A 24,906-nucleotide genomic window follows, 5' to 3' on the forward strand; every position below is an offset into this window, starting at 1 on the left:
GGTACAACCATCCTGTTGGATTTTAAATGCAATTATTGCTAGTGGCTATTATAGCCGCAAACAGTAATCATTGTGTTCTTCTGGCGGGGGCGGCTCAAACCCAACCCCCCCTCCCCCCTCCAGGAGAAAACAATGCCTCTGCGGAAAGGAGGGTTTCCCTCATCAACACTGATTGTGTTGATGGGGAATCAAGAGATTTTCTTGGCCATCTATGGCCGGCATTAGGGACACTTCAGGACAGATTGGACTAAAAGTGCATTAACATACAATGCAGAACCCAAGTTTTGATATTTTTAACCCTTTAGTAGGACAGATAGTGTACATACCTAATTAAATCTGCCAGTACAGTACAGAAGGGAAAAGCCAAGTAGGATTTGTTTTCAGAAAAGAGCATGTTAAAAAAGTAAGCCCCAATTTGTAAATATTTATTTTAAAGATATGCTGTGTGAATGGGAACACAGAACAAATATAAAGTAGATATAGCCTCAATTTTACCGCAAGGGTGAAAATACACAAGGGTTAAACACAGCTTTGCTTTAATCCTTTTGCTGCCGGCAACACAAGGCTTATGTTGAGACAGAACAGCCCTGTAAATGGACTCCCTGCTGCTAGAGTGGTTGGGAGTTATGCTGGCCATACACTATACGAAAAATCGGCAGAAATTCGGTCATTTGGACAGTTCGCTCATCTTTCAGCCAGTTAACCACTTCTGGATCGGAAGGATTTGCCCCCTTAATGACCAGGTAATTTTTTTGCGATTCGGCACTGCGTTAATTTAACGGACAATTGCGTGCGACGCTGTAACCATATAAAATTGATGTCCTTTTTTTCTCACAAATAGAGCTTTCTTTTGGTGGTATTTGATAACCTCTGCTTTTTTTATTTTTTGCGCTATAAACATAAAAAGAGCGACAATTCTGAAAAAAAAAACAATATTTTTCACATTCTGCTATATAACATTCCCAAAAAAAATAAAAATTTAAAAATCAAAATTTTTTAACATTTAAGGCCAATTTGTTTTCTGCTACATATTTTTGGGTAAAAAAAATCGCAATAAGCGTATTTTGATGTGCAAAAGTTATTGCGTCTACTAACTAAGGGAAAAATGTATGTCTTTTTTTTTTTTTTTTTTACTAGTAATGGCGGTGATCTGTGATTTCTTGCGGAACTGCTACATTGCAGCGCACAGGTTGGACCCCTAACTGACATTTTTGACACTTTTGGGGGTACCAGTGACATTACTACAGTAATCAGTGCTAAAAATATGCACTTTTACTGGCAGGGAAGGGGTTAACAGTATGGGTGATCAAGGGGTTTGGTAAATGTGACCCTAGGGGCGTGATTCTAACTGTGACAGGGTGTGGCTTGTGAAGTCATCACAGAGACATGTGATCCTATATAGCAGGATCACATGACATCTGTGATCACTTCAGGGAGAAGTACAGACGGCTGTGTTTACATCAGCCGTCCATCCTTCTCTGTCAGCGGCGGGAGATCGCGAGTAGCCGACGGCCATCGGAGCCGCCTGTCACACACACTAGCTTCCCCGCTGATGAGCGGGGGGCGGGAGCGTGCCTCCGGCAGCGCGCAAACGCCCCCTAGCTCCTCCCAGGCGAGCGCCGTACATATACGGGTGGCATTTTGAGTGACTTTATTCGTAGATTGGCATCTCGTCTTACTGGATCATCAAGTGCAGCAAGTGCAAAAATATAAAAATCTTCCTGGACCTTGTACAGGAGGACCACCGAAAAATACAATGGGAAAGGGGAGGTATAGATAACCTCTCCAATGCAGAACGGTTAGCCCTAAAAGAACTTGAGGAGGCCCCTGGCCTGGTGATCAGGAGCAGCGACAAGGGTGGGAACGTGGTACTGCTAAGTGAAGAACTTTATGAAAAGGAAACTTTGAGCCAGTTACAAGACACAACTACATATAAGAAACTATCTGGCAGTCCCTTTCCCTCCCTTGTCGCTGCTCTTAATAAGAAAATTATACTTGCAAGGGAGACCGAATTAATTTCTAAGAAGGAGGCAGACTGTTTTTTTGTTAATACCTTTAATTTGCCGACCTTTTACACTATCCCGAAACTTCACAAGTGTAACGCTCCTGCGTTTTATGTATGATGTGGATTTTCAGCTGCAGAAATATTCCACTTCAGTAGTCCTGTAGAGAAACGCTGAGACACCAATCCCAACTCTCAATGACTCATCATGTGTGGATGATCTCAATTCAGCAAGTAAATACACACACTCAATAAGATGTTTCCTAGAGTGACTTATGTATATAGTAACACAGTGATGATAGGCTGAAGAGACAGGTTGGGTAGAGATGGTAGATGACAGATACTTGAAAGGAAATGTTCTTGAAAGTAAGATAGTAGCAGATGGGATGCAGATAGGTTTAGCAATCATGTATGGTAGCAGATGACAGAGTAGCAGGTGGACATACAAGAGAGATCAACCCAGTGCAAGAACAGGTGGTAGTAGGCTCAAGAGCTAGCAATCTTAGATAATGCAGATGTAGTAATAGTCCTTAGTATGCAGAGCTAGTTAGTGTAAGCTTTAGTATGAAAGTTATAGAGGTTTCCCCTGTGGGGTACTTATCACTAATAGCAATGTAGCAGAGGAGAGGTTCGGCAAGAGCGGATGATCCGGTAGCGGGATACAGGGATCAGCGCAGCGTGGTTCCGACAGCGAGGTATGCTTGCAAGCATGAGAGCTTCAAGACAGGTTAGCATCAAGGCACAAAGCAGTTTGAACGAACACATGTGAGTGAGAGCCGGCGATCTAAATAGCCATCCAGTCCGGCGCTCAGTGATGACAGCATCAGTCTTAAAGGTGTATGCGCACCTTACCAAAAGAGAATGGTGGGGCGCATACACTTATGAAAGAGTAATTAGGGTACCCAAAGGTACCAGAACATTACAACAAGTCACTATCTAATCCTCCCGGGAGGCCGATAGTGTCGACAATAGGGGGCCCTCTGGAAAAACTTGGAAAATGTTTTGATTCCCTCATTAAAGGGATGGTTGTTGACCTCCCATCTTATGTACAGGACACTCGTGATGTCCTAAGAAGGTTGGCAGATGTCTCCATCCCCGATCAAATCTTGGTAGGTATGGACGTGGAGACACTCTACACGTCTATAGCACATGAATGGGGCCTTAGGGCCGTCGCTCACTTTCTGGAACTCAAGTTCCCTCACCTTGGTGCGCATAATGAGTTCATCGTTGAGCTTCTTGCATTTATGCTTGACAACAACTATTTCCAATTCCTCAGCAATTTCTACCAACAAATCAGAGGGACCTCAATGGGGGCACCGTGGGCACCCGCCTACGCGTGCCTACATCTGGGCCTCTGGGAGGAGCAGGCTATATATCCATCCCCGATGTACCTCAGCCACTGCCACATGTGGCTGAGGTACATCGATGATGTCCTGCTCCTCTGGCGAGGGACTCTCCCCCAGTTGGAGGTCTTTGTTGATGGTTTGAATCAGAATGACTGTAATACAAGACTGACATACACGGCAACGACCAATGAACTCCCTTTCCTGGACCTCTTAATCTCACAGAACAACAAGGGCCTCAGGACTAAGACTTCCCGTAAGGAAACGGCCGCCAATACTCTTTTGGCCGCTGATAGCCATCATCCCAGATCTTTGATCAAGGGCATTCCTATAGGCCAATTCCTAAGAATAAAGAGGAATTGCTCTGATACAATTGATTATCAGACTGAAGCAAGAGATCTACATAAGAGGTTCAGGGAAAGGGGGTACTCGAACAGAGTGATCAGGAAGGCACGTAAGAGGGCAGCATCTAAGAAGAGGGCAGATATGCTTTTTAACAGGGTAGAACAATCTACTCCCGCTTCAGCTCCTAAACCCCATTATCCCCGGACAGTCACTAAATTCGGCACACAATGGGATCAGGTAAAGGCCATTCTTAATAAACACTGTTAGGTTCTAACAATTTCTCCCCTTATAGGTTCCATCGTAGGTCAACGGCCACTTGTTACAGCTAAAAGAGCAAAAAACCTCAAGGATAGTCTCATGCACTCTGAGTATGTCAGAACAGGTAAAAGTAAGGATTGGTTATCTGCACTACCCCGACTGAAAGGCATGTTTGCCTGCAGCAGGTGTTCCATATGTAGGTATGTGACTAAATCAGACTCCTTTTCCAGTTGTGATGGCTCGACTAATTTTAAGATCAACAGTTTCATTAACTGTCAAACCACACGGATCATTTATCAGCTGGTTTGTCTGTGTAATAAGTCATACATAGGGAAAACAAAGAGACAGCTTAAAGTGAGGATAGCTGAGCACCTGACCGACATCTGGAAAAAAGTTGATAACAAAACCATCCCTTTACACTTCTTAGAACACCATGACTCCAAGCCAGACGGCCTTAAAATAAGGGGTATTTATGCTTTAAAACTCTCACCTAGAAGGTTTTCACCTAGTGATTTTGATACAATTTTGTTACAAAAGGAGTAGTATTGGATATACAGAATGGGGTCACTTGTGCCCCGTGGACTAAATGCGGAATTTAGTCTACAACCTTTTCTGGAATCTTAATACGTTCTCTTTTCACCTCTGTGGTTGGCTGCTGGTCAAGGGAATAAATTAGCTTTCTATGTTCACCTGGTATATATATATATATATATATATATATATATATATATATACACATGTATCTATATATATATACAGTATATATATATATATTTATATATATAAAAAAGTACAGTAAAACTGCAGGAAAGGGCACTGGGGGGCAAACTAATGTGAATTTATTTTATTTTGTAATATATCAGTGTATTTGTGTGTTTTACTATTCAAATTTTCCGCCGGTTCCACCCCCCTGCGAGTGTCACGGTGCAGGAGACGGAAGCCAGGGCGGAAGATCCGGCCACCGCACACTGCCGGGATACATCGCTGGATCCCGGGGACAAGGTGAGTACTCTCTCTTACAGGATCCAGCGCTTGTGGCTCGGGGTTACCGCTAATGGCTCTGAAATTTCACCCGAGCCACACTCGGGAATACCGCTAAGGAGGTTAAAGACCAGGCCCTATTTTGCGATTCGGCACTGCGTGAATTTAATGGACATTTGCGCGGTCATGCAATGCTGTACCTGAATGAAATTGATGTCCTTTTTTTCCCCACAAACAGTGCTTTCTTTTGGTGGTATTTGATCACCTCTGCGATTTTTATTTTTTGCGCTATAAACAAAAAAAGAGCGACAATTTTGAAAAAAATAACAGTATTTATCACATTTTTTTATATGAAATTCTCAAAAAAAAATGTAAAAATCAAAATTTTCTTAACATTTTAGGCCAATTTGTTTTCTGCTACATATTTTTGGTAAAAAAAATCACAATAAGCGTATTTTGATTGGTTTGCGCAAAGGTTATTGCGTTTACTAACTACGGGAAATATTGATGTCATTTTTATTGTTTTTTTTTTTTAAACTAGTAATTGCGGCGATCTGTAATTTTTTTTGCGGGACTGCGACATTGTGGCGGACAGATCGGACCCCTGGCTGACATTTTTGACACTTTTGGGGGTACCAGTGACATTACTACAGTAATCAGTGCTATAAATATGCACTGTTACTGTAAAAAATGACACTGGCAGGGAAGGGGTTAACTTTATTGGTGATCAAGGGGATAAGTGTGTCCCTAGGGGCGTGATTCTAACTGTTAGGGGGTGTGGCTAGTGAAGTAATCACAGAGACATACGATCCTACATAGCAGGATCGCATAGCCTCTTTCATTACTTCAGTGAGAATGACAGATGGCTGTGTTTACATCAGCCGTCTGTCTTTCTCCCTCTCCTGAGGGAGATCGCGAGTGGCCGGCAGACATCGGAGCCGCCGGGCACACGCGCTGACTAGGCAGGGAACGAGCGGGGGTGGGAGCGCTGCGGCGGTGGCGCGCGCTTGCTCCCTACAGGCTCATGGGAGAGCGACGTACCCCTACGTCACTTTGCCTGTAGGAGGCTGACTGCCGCAGTAAATAGTCTTGCGGCGGTCGGCAAGTGGTTAACATCAATGACAGCTTGAAATCTTTTGTGAGGGGGGGAGAGATTGGCGCAAACGGACTGAGCGGGTTGCTGCAATAGTCTATGATGTGGGCAAATGGTAAAAGTCCAGTGAGATTGCTTGTATACTTTGCTGGCTGCCGGCTTGTAGAGGGTGAAGCAACCCTGTATAAATCCAAAGAGAGAGAGAGAGGGCCAAGCGCCGATCTAAGTGTAGCAATATAGGCAATTTATTGGACACACAAGAAGAATCTTACTCACAAAGGATGTATAAAAGCAGGCATCTTAAAAGCAGTGAGGGGTCTCTGAAGTCACATCCAGGGTGGGCTGTCCGGTCAGGCTGTAGCGCTGATGCTGTAGAGGGTAAGCGGCGATCTCCTGTTGCGAGGCAGGGGACGTGCTGATCCTCAGCGGTGGTGATGCAGCGTGGACCCGCCAGTCGGATTGCCGTGACGTCACTTCCGAGACACCAGGGAGATAGAACGGCGACGCGTTGCGGAGCTCCGCTCCTTCTTCAGGCCGTGCAGGGGCCATTTTGGATGTGGTATTTATGCCAGTAGTGCGGAGGACAAAGTTACAGGGGCTCAGGAGGGACAAAATTAGGAGAAAAGCGAACCGGCAAGGGAATGTTAGTGGCGAACAGAGAGTGTGAGACTAGGAAAGAGGAGGATAACGTGGATGTCTGGGAGGGGGAGGGGAGGGAAAGGAGAATAGGGGGAGGGGTAAAAAAGTGCATGTGCTGAATTGAGTGGATTATGGCAGCAGAAAAAGAGGAGGGGGGGGGGTTTGGGGGGGGGGGGGTTGATTATCTTTGTATGGAAGGGCAAGGTGTGTGGAAAATCTTGTACAAAAAAGGGAATTGCCTGTATACATGTCTGTATATGCAAGTAAATGTATGGAGAAACGCATATGGTAGAGGCATGCATGTATAAAAAAACACATGTATATGTATAAATAAGTAAAAAACAAATGTTGTGTTAAAAGTACAATAAAAAAGGCCTTGTTGACTCCTTTTCCAAATGTAGCGTTTATGGTTGTAGCCAAAAAGCACAATTTTGGTCTCATCACTCCAAATGACTTTGTGCCAAAAGGTTTGAGGCTTGTCTCTTTGCTGTTTGGCGTACTGTAAGCGGGATACTTTGTGGCATTTGTGTAGTAAGGGCTTTCTTCAGGCGACTCGACCAAGCAGCCCATCTTTCTTCAAGTGCCTCCTTATTGTGCATCTTGAATGGATCACACCTTTTGTCAGTGGCATTTTCATACCAATAAAACAAGACTGCTTTGGGAGAAGCAAAATAGTAAAACTGTGATGAGCACAGTACTCTTTTACATGTTAAGGGAAAATTTTCCTGGGAAAACTATGAAGGCTTTTTCTGGGAAACATGGAGGATACTATGCTGACTGGTCATTCTGCCAATGCTAGTGTGAATAATTGACCTGGAACAAACATGTAGCTAAGACAGTATGACTTTTTTTTTTTTTCGATGCCTCGATAAAGAGTACCTGTCAATGCATATTTCTGTCACAAGGGATGTTTACATTGCTTGTGACAGCAATAAAAGTGATCAGATTTTTTTTAAAAACCTGTGTTAAAATAAAAAAATAAAAATAAATAAATAGGAAAAAAAAAAATGTACCTGACGCCCCCCCCCCCCCGTCGCCGTTAACTCACGCACAAAAGAAAACATATATGGAAGTCACGCCGCAAATTAAATCGCTGTTCAAACCACACATGTGAGGTATCGCCGCGATCGCCAGAGCGCGAGCAATAATTAAAAAAAAAAAGAGCTACACTCTAGCTCTAAACTGGTAACCGTTAAAATTTTTTAAAGCGTCGCCTATGGAGATTTTTATTGACCGTAGTTTGTCGCCATTCCGGGGGTGTGTGCAATTTTGAACCGTAACATGTTGGGTATCTATTTACTCGGTATGACATCATCTTTCACAATATACAAAAAATGGGCTAACTTTACTGTTTAGTATTTTTTAAATGCAGTGAAATGTTATTTTTTTGTAATTTTTCCAAAAAAATGGCGTTTGAAAGACCGCTGCGCTAGTACCGCGTGACAAAAAATATTGCAATGATCGCCATTTTATTCTCCAGAGTCTTTGCTAAAAAGATATATACAATGTTTGGGGGTTTTAAGTAGTTTTCTAGCAAAAAAATACTGATATTATCTTGTAAACAAAAAGTGTCAAAAATAGGCTTGGGGCTAAAGTGGTTAAAAAGTGCTTTCCCATTTCATTAACCACTTACCGCAAAGTGACGTAGGGCTACGTTGGCAAACTTTGCGGTATTATACCGGGGTAATGCCTCTAGCTAGAGGCACCATCCCGGTACCGTGGTTTAGAGCCAACGGTCGGCTTTCCGTTGGTAGCGACAGATGCGGCTCGGGAGCCGCTCGATCGTTACCCGGGTGAGCGGGAGGGGACGTCCCCCCCCCCCATTGCCTTCCATGACTTTGCCCAGGCCTCCCGTCCCACCGGGAGACCCGAGCACCCAGCCGGCGCATCCGCCGGCTGGATGGCGTCCCAATCTAAGCCAGAAGCGGCTTTGATCGGGTCTCCGATGACGTAACCCGGAGGTGGCGTCCATGACGTCACTTCCGGGTTACTCTGCTGCAAAAGGCGGCAGATTTAAAAAACGGCTGTATGCAAAAAGGCCGTTTTCGGCGTTTTGCACACATGAAAGTGTAGTGGAGGGGTCTGGGGCCTTTTAGACCCCGGATCCCTCCATAAAGAGTACCTGTCACTGCATATTGGTGTCACAAGGGATGTTTACATTGCTTGTGACAGCAATAAAAGTGATCAGATTTTTTTTTTTTTAAAAAAAACCTGTAATAAAGTTAAAAAAAAAAAAAATAAATATGAAAAAAAAAAATGTAGCCGCCCCCGTTAGCTCGCGCACGAAAGAAAACGTATACAGAAGTCGAGCTGTGAATGAAATCGCTGTTCAAACCACACATGTGAGGTATCGCCGCGATCGCCAGAGCGTGAGCAATAATTTAAAAAAAAGAGCTACACTCTAACTCTAAACTGGTAACCGTTAAAAAATTTTAAAGCCTCGCCTATTGAGATTTCTATCCACCGTAGTTTGTCGCCATTCCACGGGTGTGCGCAATTTTAAACCGTAACATGTTGGGTATCTATTTACTCAGCGTGACATCGTCTTTCACAATATACAAAAAAAATGGGCTAACTTTACTGTTTAGTATTTTTTAAATGCAGTAAAATGTGATTTTTCGTAATTTTTCCCAAAAAAAGGCGTTTTCAAGACCGCTGCGCAAATACCGCGTGACAAAAAATATTGCAATGACCGACATTTTACTCTCCAGAGTCTTTGCTAAAAAAATATATTTAATGTTTGGGGGTTCTAAGTCGTTTTCTAGGAAAAAATACTGGTTTTAACTTGTAAACAAAAAGTGTCCGAAATAGGGCTGGGGCTTAAGTGGTTAAAATGGAAAATTGTTATCAAATACTTACCGTAATTTTCCTTTCCTGATGGACTCCATGGCAGCATACGTTTGGGTAGGCCCCGCCTCCTCTCCTACCTCATAGGACCCCACTCCCATAAATCTTTGCTCCCTTTCAGCATCAGTGTTCTGTAACTAGCCTACTCAGGAATTGGGAGGGGACTCCTGCTGCCATGGAGTCCATCAGGAAAGGAAAATTACGGTAAGTATTTGATAACAATTTTCCATTTTCCTGACAGACTCCATGGCAGCATACGTTTGGGAAATAACTCGCTATACACTCCCGGGTGGGAAGATGCTGAACAAAAAAAACTTTAATTGGCACTGTCAACAGACAAGACTTGAACGCCAAAATTAACGGAAGATAAGGCAGCAGGTTCAATACAATAATGGGAAAGGAAAGTATTGACAGACGACCAGGATGCTGCCTTGCAGATTACGTCGGGCGCGACGTGTTTGGAAGCTGCCCAAGACGTAGCAACGCTTCTTGTAGAGTGAGCTGTAACCGCCTCTGGAGGAGCCAAGCCCTTTGCTCTATACGCCCATTGGATAGCCTGGACAATCCACGCAGCCACTGCTCTGGAAGATGCACGCATACCCTTCTTTTTGCCATGGAGAAGAACGAAAAGGAAATCCGATTGGCGGAAGGATGATGTGGCTTCTAAATATTGACTTAGAGTATTACCCACATCTAAAGGATGGACTGGAGATTCCTCATCAGTTCTGAAGGTGGGAAGAACTATCTCAGCATTCTCATGGAAGACAGAGGTCACTTTTGGATTTGACCCCAGCATAGGGATTAGGACTACTCTGTCTTGAAAGAAGGTCAAAAAAGGCTCTTTGTAACCTAAATTGTGTATCTCAGAAACCCTCTTAGCGGAGGTAATGGCCACAAAAAATGCTGTCTTCAATGTAAGCTCCTTGATTGACATGGAAGCGACTTCCTTCGAAGAAAAAAAAAGTCCAAAACTAATGGAAGGTCCCATTTTGGAAATCTCGGCTTTCTCTGAGGCCTGAGCCTGACTGCGCCCTTAAAGAATTGCTGAATCAGGTGATGGCTTGCCCACTGAATTCCGGTGAAGGCTGAAATGGCGGAAACTTGCACCCGGAGAGAACTAACTGAGAGGGGCAGATCCAGACCAGATTGCAAAAAACTTAGAATCTGCTGAATAGTAGGTGTATCTACTGGACCTGACCTCTGGGCCTGATGACTCATGAACCTGGCCCATATCCTCTCATATACCCTGTTGGTGCTAGGTCTTCTTGAACTCAAGAGAGTCGGAATCACCTCTTCTGGACATCCGAGAGCTTCCAACCTCCCCCTCTCAAGAACCAGGCCCTGAGGTGCAGACGTGCCGGGCATGGGTGTAGAGTAGGACCCTGAGATAGAAGGTCCGGCCTGATAGGTAGAGGGATTGGATCCCTGAAGCTGAGAAGGGTCAGCAAGGGAAACCATGGCCTGTTGGGCCAGAAGGGGATTATTGCTACAATCTCTACTTCCTCCATCTTCAATCTCCGCAGGAATTGGAGTACTATTGGTACTGGTGGAAAGGCATAAGCAGACTGGAAGTTCCATCTGTCCGTGAGGGCATCCACTCCGAAGGCTCGAGGATCTCTGAACCTCGTGTAGTACTTCCGAAGTTTCTTGTTGCGTGGACTCGCAAACAGATCCACCTCTGGCGAAATCCCCAAGGACAGGACCCAGTCGAATACCTCCTGATGGAGGGACCACTCGTTGTTGTCTAGATGGAAACGGGATAGGAAGTCTGCTTCCACATTCAACACTCCTGGAACAAAGACCGCTGAAAGATTGGCCAGATGATGCTGGGCCCATGTCATGATCGGCTCTGTTTCTTGGAGAAGAGACATGCTGCGTGTTCCTCCTTGCCTCTTGACATAAGCCACTGCTGTGGTGTTGTCCATCCTTAACAGCACTGAAGCCCCCTGTGTTAGATGGTGAAAAGCCTGGGCGGCTCGAAGTTCTAGAACGTTGGACACTACTCCGTGACCTGGGAAGTTCCATCTGCCTTGTGCCACTTCGGTCAGACAGTGGGCTCCCCAACCGGTATTGCTGGCATCGGAGGTTATCGTTATCCAGGAAATCGGAGCGATTGAGTGGCAGTTGGTCAGATTTGTACGGCGTAACCACCAGGGAAGGCATCCCTTCATGAATGGAGTCAGGTGAATAACCTGTGACAAATTCTCCGTCGTCCACTGTTGGAGAAACCCCTTCTGGAAGGGTCTCAGCTTCCACATAGCCCACTTCACCATAGGCGAGGTGGCTACAAGCGTCCCTACTACCTTTAGACACTGACGAGCAGTGAGACGAGAGGCAGCAAGAGCGTGAGACACCCTGCTCTGGACTACAGGAATTTTCTCTTCTGGCAGGGAAATGGTGCACTTCACCGTGTTGAACAGTGCCCCGAGAAACACCAGCGACTGTGTAGGCACCAGATGGCTCTTTTCTAGATTCAGAATCCAACCGAATCCCTGAAGTGTAGAGATCACTAGGTCCAGATGCAAGATTAACTGACGTCTGTCCTGAGACAGAAGGAGGAGATCGTCCAGATAATGATGCAATCTGACTCCTTTGGTCCTGATGAAGGCCACAACTGCCAGCAAGGTCTTGGAGAACGTGCGAGGCGAAGTTGAGAGCCCGAAGGGAAGACACGTAAATTGCATGTGGGCAGGACCTACAGCAAACCGGAGGAACTGATGATACTCTCTTGCCACAGGAACGTGGAAGTATGCGTCTTTTAGATCGATCGATGCCAACCAATCTCCTGGGAGAATTGAGTGTTGTATTGTGACTAGGGACTCCATTTTGAATCTTTCTTGATGTATAGACCTGTTGAGATATGTAAGGTCTATCACCGGGCGCCAGGTGCCGTTTTTCTTCTGGACGAGGAATAGAGGTGAATAGACTCCTAGACCTCGTTCTGCATCGGGAACTGGCACAACAGCTCGCTGAGCCAGTAGAGTGTCCACATAGGCGAGAAGAATCTCCTTTTTCTCTGCCGAAGGGGGAAGTGATGTTGCGACAAACCTGGGTTTGGGAACCTTGTCGAACGCCCACGAATGTCCCTGGGACACGATGTTTAACACCCAGGGATCCTGGATCGAGGCCGCCCAGACCTCCCGAAATTGGAGCAACCTGGCCCCTACCGGGACGGCCTGGACGGGCCCAACCTCAAAAGGATTTGGTGGCCTCCCGGTCACCAGACGAAGAGCCTTTAGAGCCTTTCTGAAAGGTGGACTGCCTTGACTTCCAGCCTCTTCCGTAGGACTTTCCTGGTCTGTAGCTGCGTGCTTCCCTGGCACGACTGGTAGTTTGTCTTCTCGGGAAGGAGCGCTTCTGAGCGCCTGGGCGTTTATCCTGAGGGAGGAACCCAGATTTTCCACCCGTGGCCCGAGTTATAGCTGCATCCAATTTATTCCCAAAGAGGGAAGAACCCTCAAAGGGAATCCGGCACCACGCCTGTTTTGATGCAGCGTCGGCTACCCAAGAACGAAGCCAAAGAGCTCGTTTAGCCGTAACCGAAGACAGCATAACTCGGGCCAAGAGGCGAATGGTGTCTATAGACGCCTCCCCCAAGAAGCCCGCAGCCATCTTCAACTCCTGTATCGGAGAACGTTGAAGAGTTTCCTCCGAGATACCTCTAAGAGTGTCATCCAGGGCGTTGATCCAAACTTCCATGGCCTTCGAAATTGTAGCCAGAGCCAATGCTGGTTTGCAGGCCATACCAGCTGAAAGATACGCCCGTTTGAGATCGGCGTCAATCCTTCTATCCAAAGGATCTCTAAAAGATACCGTATCCTCCAATGGAAGAGTGACATGCTTAACTAGTCGCATCACCGCTGCATCCACCAAAGGAGGGGACTCGAGGTGTTTAACCTCCTCCTGTTTGAATGGGTACAGTTTCGCCATTTTTGTGGTCAAGGAATTTTTCTTCTCCACCTTGCTCCACTCTTCAGAAATTATATCTCCCAGTTCCCCTAAAAAGGGAAAGTTCAAACGCTCTTTGCACAACTGTTTAAAGAATTTTTTCTGCTTCGGGGAGGAAACAGCCGGATCTTCCCATTCAAGGGCCTCTCTCACTGCCTTGACTAAAGGAGAGACAAGGTTGAACTCAAACCCAGTACCGGAGTCATCCGAATCAGATTCAGAATCCGAAGGAAGAATGGAAGGATGGTTGGGTTGAGGAGAATCAGACGGATCCTGAAATAAAAAATCTCTTTCAGGAGAGCGGGATGGCCCTGCAGCAGTACTTGGTCTGTGTAGCTCAGCAAGAGAGTCTTTCAGGACTCTACGCACAACTTCCTCGATATGTTGGTCCGACTTTTCTCGTTCACCCGTAGCTTGGGCATAGCAGGGTTTACACAAAGAGGATCCATCTGTTATTAGGGTACTACACCCCCAGCACTTCTTCCCATGTGGACGCTCTGAGTGGCCATGATGCTTGGAAGATGACTGACCACTGCGTCCCTTATCGTGGGGAGAGCTGCGTCTGGACCTAGACGAGGAGCGCCGGTGGTGCGATTTAGAATGTCTGTCTTCAGTGCGTGCATGAGGCTGCTGGTCAGACCTAGAAGAGCTGGAGACAGACATGTAGGACAGGGAAGACATCAGCTAAAAGAACCTGCAGTTTCCCTACCCCCAAAAATTGCCCAGCACATACCTTGTATGAGCGGGCTGGCCACTAGGGGGCGGAGAAGCATCCATACTCTTCAATAGACAGAGCTCTATCAGCTGGTATGTAAAAAGAAAGGCAGGCTATTGGCTATAACATCTAGCATAAAAACAGGATTAAAAATCATCTATTGCATGGGATCTTACCTCAAACGACAAAGCCAGAAACTGGGGGAGGCTATAACACGAACCGACCGTCCCACCAGTTTCTGACAAATCTGCTGTTTAAATAGACCGCTCTGCGATCCGTGAGCGGTACTGCGCATGCGCGAGTGACGTCACGCGTCATCCCGCGCACGCGCACCATCCAAACCACGCCGGCGACTACTGCGCATGCGCAGACAACGGCGCAACCCGGAAGAAACGGCCGGGATAGCGGCCGCTGCCGATACCAGATGAAGATAAGGTAACAACGGAATACTCCCGGCGGCTAATTAAATAAGGGAAAGACCCCATAAACAAACCTATAGTATAAGATGATTAAATACAATGCCTGTCAGGGGAAGGAAGGCTACAATAATACACAACAGGAAGTAAAGACATATAATAAAGATAGAAAATGGTCCCATAACAGGGCTTACCACCCTGCCCGGAGCAGAGACGGGTCCAGAGACGCACCACCAGCTGAATCTTCAAGCAATGATGGGCCACCCACCGCAGCTGGGCTCTCTCGGCCAGACCACAGAGCTCCCTGCAAAGGGTCTCTTCTATTGCCCCCTCCATACCCTGCTAATAGCCAGGGCTTAGCGGAGGCTCCAAGACCCAATCCTGCTTCCGTGTATATAGGACCGTATTTAGTAGGAACATCACATGTATGAATGAGGAGGACGAAAAAAGAACACTGATGCTGAAAGGGAGCAAAGATTTATGGGAGTGGGGTCCTATGAGGTAGGAGAGGAGGCGGGGCCTACCCAAACGTATGCTGCCATGGAGTCTGTCAGGAAAGTGGAACTTTAGTCAGAAAATGAAGTCCTGCTAGATCGCTTCATTCTGACCCATTTTGCAGATATAGCTCTGTAAAACATTAAAAATAAGTGTCTATACTGTTGCACATGCTCGGTTGCTCTCTATTTTAGTCACTTTTAAGCCCCGTACACACGAGTCAAAATTCGGCCCGGGAATTTTCGTCCGATGACCGATCTGCCGATTTTCGGCTTGTTAGTATGATGCTTCCGACAACCGACTCCGACTTTTCGGCCGACAAAATTCTGGTGTGCAGGCTATAAAATTGTTGCCCACCGTCAAAACACGTCCGATTTTCGTGCAGTCAGTACAGATTTCGACAGGGAAAAATCTTATGAGCAAGACTAGGCATGCTCAGAGATGAAAGTACACATACATAGCAATCCAACACATGACATCACTTCTGAAGTAGAATTCTGTCGTGCGGGAAAATTCGTGTGCAGTCTAGAGCACATTCCAACCAACAGACACCACTCTGGACAAAAGACGAACGACCGGTCGGTGGAAATTCATTGCGTGTGTACGAGGCTTTAGGCACTGTTGAGTTTGTAGAGGCCAATCTGCTGACAGCCTTTAACCACTTTAGCTCCAGAAGGTTTTACCCCCCTTAATTACAAGGCCATTTTTTGCGATTTAACACTGCATTGCTTTAACTGACAATTGCGCGGTCGTGCGATGCCGTACCCAAATACAATACAATTGATGTCCTTTTTTACCCACAAGTTGAGCTTTCTTTTGGTGGTATTTGATCACCTCTGCGATTTTTCGTTTTTGTGCTATAAACAAAAAAAAGAGCGTCAATTTTGAAAAAACACCAATATTTTCAACTTTCTGCTCTAAAACATTCCCAATAAAAAGTTTTTTTAAAAATCAAATTTTTTTTATCAGTTTAGGCTAATTTGTATTCTGCTACATATTTTTGGTAAAAAAAAAATCCCATCCCATAATATAATAATTGGTTTGCTCAAAAGTTATAGCGTTTACAAACTACGCGATAGATTTATGGACTTTTTATTTTTTTATTAGTAATGGTGGCAATCAAAAAATGTATGTCCTTTTTTCCCACAAATATAATTTTCTTTTGGTGGTAATTTATCACCTGTGCGATTTTTTTTTTTTTGCGCTATAAACAAAAAAAGAGCGACAGTTCTGAAAAAAAAAAAAAAAAATAATATTTTTTACTTTCTGGTATAAAACATTCCCATTATAAAAAAATTAAAAATCAAATGTTTTCATAAATTTAGGCCAGTATGTATTCTGCTACAGATTTTTGGTTAAAAAAAAAAAAAAGCCAATAAGTGTATATTGATTGGTTTCCGCAAAAGTTATCGCGCCTACAAACTAGGGTAAAGATTTATGTCATTTTTATTTACGGATTTTTTTTTTTTTACAAATAATGGCGACGATTAGCGATTTTTATCGGGACTGTGCCATTACGGGGGACAGATCGGACCCCTAACTTACATTTTTGAAACTTTCTGGGGACCAGTGACATTAATATAGTAATCAGTGCTAAATAATATGCACTGTTACTGTTTAAATGACACTGGCAGGGAAGGGGTTAATGCTGGGGGTGATCAAGGGGTTAAATGTGTTCCCTATTGGGCTTACTAACTGTGTGGCGGGATGGATTTTACCAAAGGCAGAGAGAGATCAGTGATTCAGCTTAGCTGAATCACACAATCTTTCTCTGCCTCTCTGACAGAAGAGCCGCCTGCTTTGCTTACATAGGCAGTCGGCTCTTCTGTCATTCTAGCTGAAGATCGCGGGAGGCCGACAACGATCGAGCCAATCCTCCCGCGCGTGTGCCACTGAAACTGCGTGCACATAATCACATAGATCTACCTGATTATGCACAGCCGAGCTCCCCTGCCACAGTAAATCTGCGTGGGTCGGGTCGGCAATCAGTTAAGTGGAATTAAACCCTCCTATTCTTTACAGAATGCTACTGTTTGATCTGCAACTGCCATGGCGCTGCACATGTGATCAGTTATGACACCAGCCATTTGATGGTTTGACAGTTTGGTTGAGGACACAAGCAAATGTGACAGTTAGCAATCCCGGCATTCCAGGAATATAACTGTTTTTGAAACCGTTAAATCGATGGGTTCAATTCCGCTTTATGATTTACTGCTGGTCAGGGGCTCTGGGCTTCAGCAAAATGGCAGACTCCAGTAAAAACAAACAGGAGCAATGCTGGAGGCGATTTACAGCACACACCAATTTAGGTAGCATTATTATTAATGTGGAATGTATGTTCCATCCTCTACATTATTTTTTATCAAGTTGTTATGGGTAAAGTTCCGCTTTAAGTACACTGCTGACCTCTCTGCAATGATCCTGCAGTCGGCAGTGACTATCACTTTTGTCCAGTCAGGATTTCTTAGGATTCATTGGCTAGCAATTAGGCCCACAGCTGCAGCAGTGCTCTTGTCCTCATCTCTTATAACTTACTGTTGTAAATACATAACAGGCTTCATGCTTTGTTGAGTTTTTTTTTTTACCCATTTGATACTGAGGCTTTGTGTGTGGTATTTCCTACTGAAGCAGCTGTACCTTGTGGGCGGGGTCTTGCTGCGCCCAGCCATATGGGGGCAACACCTTTCCTGAAAGCGTGCTCACCAATGCCCGGGACCAGGCAAAGGGTGCAGTCGTGTGAAGAATCAAACATTAAGGCAGTCCCAATCACTTGTGTGTAGGAATAATGGGCAGAGTTCCTTCTTAAGAGTTCCTCCTTAACTACACCCTTAAAATTGATGTACTGTGTGTGTTGCATTTGGGGGGCCTTTTCAATATTCACCAGCGGGTTTCTCTCAGCATTCAAAAGCTCATATCATCTCATGTAATCAGTCATCAGCTGAGGCTGGTTGCAAGAAGTGTATTTAATCCCTACCTATGCTCTTCCTCTTTGCCTTGGTGTTTTAATCTCCATGTGCCCCGTTCCTGCGCTCCTGCATCCTGATCCTGATCCTTTGCCTGCTTCCTGCATGTTCCTTCTCCTGTTATTCCTTGTTCTGTCTTGCTCCCAGCTCTCTCTGCCTGATCTCCTGTGTATGGCCCTGGCTCTGTTAAGACTACTCTTTGCATTCCTGTTTTCTGTATATACTTGGCTTGGGCAATTGTTTACTGTGTGTTCACTACTTATTGGTTGTCTGGTTTGATTTACAGTTTTGGTATATTGGAGGTGCATCTGCATTTATTTTATCCACTTATTTTTAATTAAATTATATTATTTTACTTGTGCCAGGTTTTCTCTGTGGAAGTCCACACACCTGTTCCTGACATAACCCAAGGCAGTCCTGACTAAAAGTGGCTGCACGGGGAAGCCATCTTGGCTCTGCTGTGTGTTGCAAGATGCATCCTGAGGAGGTTGTATACCTAACTTTGTTAGTGACAGAGGAAAAACGGAAAATTCCTATCATACTTACCGTAATTTTCCTTTCCTGGTGGTCTCCATGGCAGCCTACGTGTGGGTTAACCCCGCCTCCTCTCCAATGGTATAGGACCCCCCTCTATAAATTTCAGCTTGCAGGCACAGCCAGTGTTCCATATCTTAGCCGAATCCAAGACCAGAGGGTGGGAACTCCGGCTGCCATGGAGACCACCAGGAAAGGAAAATTACGGTAAGTATGATAGGAATTTTCCGTTTTCCTGGCAGTCTCCATGGCAGCCTACGTGTGGGAAATAACTAGCCCAAACCACACGGGTGGGAATGTTTCAAATCAAATTTTACTTCAAATTATTAGCAAACAAAACAGTCAAGCCAAAATTAACTGAAGATAAGGAGGCTGGCTCCACACAATAATGTGTCATAAACGTATTTACAGAAGACCATGAAGCTGCTCTGCAGACTACTTCTGGTGCAACATGATGTGAAGCCGCCCAGGACGTTGAGATGCTTCTCGTCGAGTGGGCTGTCACCGCCTCCGGAGGAGCCAAACCCTCTACACAGTAAGCTCGCTGAATGGCAGACACAATCCAGGCCGCAATGGACCTTGACGAGGCCCGTTTCCCTCTATTCTTGCCTGAGAAAAGGACGAAGAGATTATCCGATTGTCTGAAAGAAGACGTTGACTGGAGATATTCCATAAGAGTTTTCCCTACATCCAAGGGATGAGGTTCATTATCCTCTGAAGAACGAAAGGTAGGAAGTACAATCTCCTGGTTCTCATGAAAAACCGATGATACCTTCGGATTGGAATTGAGCATCGGAATTAGGACTACTCGGTCCGGGAAAAACGTGAGAAAAGGTTCTTTATAACCAAGAGAACTGATCTCAGAAACTCTTTTAGCTGAAGTGATTGCTACTAAAAAGGCTGTTTTAATGGTAAGATCTTTAATGGAGTCCGACAAACTAGATCTTGAAAGGACGTTAAGGACAAGGGGAAGGTCCCATTATGGGAACCTTGGCTTCCTCTGAGGTCTGAGTCTGACCGCACCTTTGAAGAATTGTTGTATGAGTATATGCTTGGCCCAGGAGAACCCTGAGAACACCGATAAGGCTGATATTTGCACCCTGAGAGTCCCAACTGATAGGGACTTATCCAGACCTGCTTGAAGGAACTTCAGGACTTCTTGAACTCCGAAATTCAGGGAAGGATTTCCCTCCGGGTACGTGAATTCCAAGAATCTAGACCAGACTCTACAGTAAACTCTGTTCGTGCTAGGTCTCCTAGAGTTCATTAAAGTAGGGATTGCCCCAGGAGGGCATCCAAGTGACTCCAACCTCTCCCTCTCAAGAACCAGACCGTTAACCTGAGCAAGGCGGGGCAGGGGTGTAATGTTGTTCCCTGCGAGAGAAGGTCTGGTTTGATGGGCAGGGGAATCGGGCTCCGATAGCTGAGTTGCAGGAGAAGTGGGAACCAGGGCCTGTTCGGCCAGTGAGGGGCTACCATGACGATCTCCACATCTTCTGCTTGGAGTCTCTGAAGAAATCTGAGGATGATGGGAAATGGGGGAAAAGCATATGCCCTGCTGAATTCCCATCTGTCGGTCAGAGCATCCGTTCCGCATGCTTGGTGACACTTGCTGCGTGTGAAGTACCGGTCCAGCTTGTGGTTGCATGGAGATGCAAACAGGTCTACTTCTGGTGAGACCCCTAGGGACAGAATCCACTTGAATGAGTCTATGTGGAGAGACCACTCGTTGTGATTCAACTGAACTCTGGAAAGGAAATCTGCCTGAACATTCTGTGGCCCCGGAATGTAGGCCGCCGAGATGTTGGACAGATGGGCTTGGGCCCATGTCATGATTGGGTCTACTTCCTGAAGAAGGGAGAGACTCCTGGTACCGCCCTGTCTTTTCACATAAGCCACTGCCGTGGTGTTGTCCATTCGAAGAAGTACGGATTTGCCTTCTATTAGATGATGGAAAGCTTGAAGAGCTAGAAAAGCCGCACGAAGCTCCAGGACGTTGGAAACCGGGGAGTGGGCTTGCGGGGGCCATTTCCCTTGAGCCACCTCTGTCATGCAATGGGCTCCCCAGCCAGAGTTGCTGGCGTCGGTTGTAATGATGACCCATGTGATGGGGACTAGAGAATGGCAATTGAGCAGGTTCTTGCGTTGGAGCCACCAAAATAAGCTGCTCCTCATGCTGTGGGAAATAAAGATATGCTGATCGTGATCTTCCGGATTCCACTGCCGAAGGAAGCCCCTCTGAAAGGGCCGCATTCGCCACAGTGCCCACTTGACCATAGGGGCCGTCGAGACCATTGTGCCGATGATCTTGAGACACTGGGATGCCGTCAGAAAAGAGGATGAGAGGGCTGGAAGGATCCTCTCCCGAACCACCGGGATTTTCTCTAGAGGCAGAGAAAGTGTATTCTGAACGGTGTTGAATTGAGCCCCTAGATAGACCAGATGTTGAGAGGGCTCCAGATGACTTTTTTGAAGATTCAACAACCACCCGAACTCCATGAGAGTTGTAGTGACCAGGTCCCTGTGGAACAAAAGTTGATCCCGGTCTTGTGACAACAGTAGAAGATCGTCCAAGTAGTGATGTAGACGTACAACCTTTGTTCTGATTAGAGCCACCACAGCTAGAAGGACCTTGGAAAACACCCTTGGGGATGTGGACAGGCCAAAAGGAAGGCAGATGAACTGGAAGTGTTGATGTTCTACCGCGAAACGAAGGTACTTGTGGAAGTTTACTGCTATAGGCACATGGAAATACGCGTCTTTGAGATCTATTGATACTAGCCAGTCTCCTGGAAGTACTGCTTTCTGGATAGTAGATAAGGTTTCCATTTTGAACTTTTCGTTCTTGATGAACCTGTTGAGATAGGTGAGATCTATCACAGGGCGCCAGGATCCATTCTTCTTCTGTACTAGAAAGAGGGGCGAGTATACGCCTTGGAATCTTTCCTGCACGGGCACCGGAATTATTGCGCCCTGAGCTACCAAAGTGCTTACATAGCCGAGCAAAACGTTTCTTTTCTCGTCCTGAGAAGGCAAGCGAGTGGGAATAAATCTGGACACGGGATCTGTTAAGAAAGTCCATGTGTGTCCTGTGGACACTGTCCTGATGGTCCAGAAGTCTGAGATTGAGGCCGCCCAGACACGCTGAAAGCGGAGCAGGCGTGCCCCCACCTGGCATGTCTGAACGGGCCCAATCTCAAAAGGACTTTGAGGTTTCTTGACCGGAAGGTGCTGAGCCTCTGACCGGCTTACGAGAGGATGCTTGGCTGCTCTTCCAATTTCTCCTGTAATCTCGCCCAGGCCTATATGAGCGGGCATCCTTTGATCGCTCTGCAAACTGCTTTCTTGGTTGCTGCTTCTTAGGGCCAAAGAGGCGCCTATCTTGGGGAAGGAGACCTGACTTTCCACCCGTCACTTTAGTAATTGCATTATCCAATTTGTTTCCAAATAAAGAGGAACCTTCAAAAGGGATTTTGCACCAAGCCTGTTTAGAGGCTGGGTCTGCCAGCCAGGGACGCAACCACAGGGCCCGTTTGGCTGTGACAAAAGCCAACATGGATCTGGATAAGAGACGTAACACATCAATGGATGCTTCTCCAAGAAACACAGAAGCTAACTTCAGTTCCTGAACAGGAGAGTTCTCTACTGCATCTTCAGACACACTTCTTAATTTTAGTTCAACATCAGAAACCCAGGTTTCCATGGCCTTAGACATGGCTGCTAGTGCTAGCACAGGTTTACAAGCCGCACCGGCTGTGACATAAATTCTTTTTAAATCCAAGTCCATCTTCCTATCCAGAGGGTCTTTAAAGGACACCGCATTATCCAGCGGGAGTGTAACGTGTTTAGCCAGTCTGGAAACTGCAGCATCAACCAGAGGAGCTGATTCCAGGTGACTGACTTCTTCCGATTTAAAAGGATACAACTTAGACAATTTGGAGGATAAGGAGGTCTTGCTATCCCCTTTACTCCACTCTTCTAGGATGACATCCTTCAATTCTGACAGGAGCGGAAAGTTTAGCCGCTCTTTCCCCAAATGTTTGAAAAACCTTCTCTGTTTTACTTGTGGGGTACTGAGATCTTCCCATTTCAGAGCCTCTTTGACTGCTCTTATGAGAGGTGCAACAAGGGCAAAATCAAAACCCCCAACTGCACCTTCCTCTTCTTCCGAATCGCTCTCTGAGGATTTCCCGGAAGTGAAGCTTGGCTGAGAGGGACCTTGCTCTTCAGGAGCATCAGCAGGAGAGCTGGGAGTAGCAGATCCAGGTGTGGGACTAGCATTCCACTCTTTCATGGATTGTTGGACAATCCGTTTCACCAGGGATTCCAATCTCTGATCTTCAGACTCTCTTTCACCAGCTGCACGAGCGAAACAGGGCTCGCAAAGGGACTTGTCCTCCGGGACATGCGCCCCACAACCCCAACAGGCTCTCTGGGCCGTATGGCTACTGTGGCGGTGTGTGCGGTGTCTGGAGGAGGAATGTGAGCGTCTCCTCTCATGTCTGCTCCCTGATGGAGACTCACGGCGTCTTGACCTTGAAGATGATTCTCTTCGTGGCCTGACAGGGTCTCTTTCTTGACCAGACCTGGAGGAGCTGGGAGAAAGAGAAATCCAGGGAGACACAGGATTTAGCCATGAATCATGAGCCTCCCTTCATATCCCTCTAAATGTACCAGCACTCACCTGTTGTGAGAGGGCTGGCCACAAGAGGGCGGTGAAGCAGGATCCATGTTTCAGGCAAAACCACAAACTCACTAGGAAGTAGAGCATACAGGGATCACTACAAAGCAATAAGGAACATTCAGGTGTTGTCCTAATATGCATCCAACCGCTCTCCCCCCCCCCCCCTGCATACCACAAAAAGGTATGCAGCATCCGGTCCCCACATACCTGGTAAACAAACGGACAAGGTACCGGGAAGACGTCGCTATGCCCACAGTGCATTCCCAAATGCTCTGGAGCTGACAGGCGTTTAAATTTTCGCGCCAGGATGACGTCAGCGATGGCCGGCCGTGATCGCAAGTGCGCATGCGCGGACCAGGCCTCGCTTCCGATCGCGGCGAAGTGCGCATGCGCAGGCAGCGAGCGGAGCTCCATTACCATACAGCGCATGCGTCCGCCGGACTGAGCGGAGGGGAAGCAGGAAGGAGATGGCTGGAACGCACGGAGCGTTCCAGCCGCCATTGGGCCACCAGGGATAGCAAAGAAAGATAGTTTGGAGACAAACAAACATAACAAAAACACTGCCATGGAGGAGACAAATCTTCAGACCCTGTCAGGATATCCGTCGGCCATCCGAAGCACCGCACAGTTATCAGCCAAAGGGGATTTTGAAATGTCACTCACCCGCCCGTGGCTGGGCCCTGGACATAGACACCGACTTTTCATTCTGAGGTAAGCCGACCAAATTCCAACAGGAAATAATCCAAATAGTTGGTCCTTGGAGGAGGACAAAAAAGGAACACTGGCTGTGCCTGCAAGCTGAAATTTATAGAGGGGGGTCCTATACCATTGGAGAGGAGGCGGGGTTAACCCACACGTAGGCTGCCATGGAGACTGCCAGGAAAGTAATATTGCTGCCAGATATTGAAGGAGTGGGCCAGAGATCAGCTGTTAGAACGCATTCATCTTACTCATTCACTAGTTGATCAAGGCAGGATGATGTTTGGTAATATTCAGCCAATAATTCAAGTCTGTGTAGAGTTGGCTTTGTCCAGTACTCCTAAAGGCAGTAATGACTTTTCTCCCCCCATCAGTATGGCTCAGGTGGATTTCTTTCTTTAAGCACTTTTCAACATGTCCCCAACAGGTGCTCCTAAATTGTATAGACGCAGTGCAGTCTCTGGTCAGACAAGGGGAGTGTAAACTGAATTTTGTTCAACCATTACTACAAGCCTGGTCACAGACTTGTATAAAGTACTCGAAATATCTACTTGAGTAAAAGTACAAGTGCTTGATCAAAAAGTGACTTAAGTAGAAGTGGAAGTGCTCGCAGAAAAAGTTACTTAAGTGGAAGTACTAAAGTATTCAACATTTTTTGTACTTAAGTATTGCAAGTAGTTTTTTCAAAAAAATTGCTACTTAAGTACTAAAAGTAAAAAGTACCAGTAGTTTTGAAAAAAAAAATTCTACTCAAGTACTGAAAGAAGAAGTAGAAGTACTGTGTTATGTAGTTATTAAAGAAAGAAGTCAAAAGTTTGAACATCATTGTTTTTTATTATTTCAAATGATTTATTCAAATGATTAACCTAAAGGACAATCACAATTCCTTAGGCTGTAACTTTTTGTAAACAAAAAACAGATAAAGTATGTCCCTCCCTTCCCCT

This window comes from Pelophylax lessonae (assembly GCF_965119305.1).
Source record: "Pelophylax lessonae genome assembly, chromosome: 11".
Lineage (NCBI taxonomy): Eukaryota > Metazoa > Chordata > Amphibia > Anura > Ranidae > Pelophylax > Pelophylax lessonae.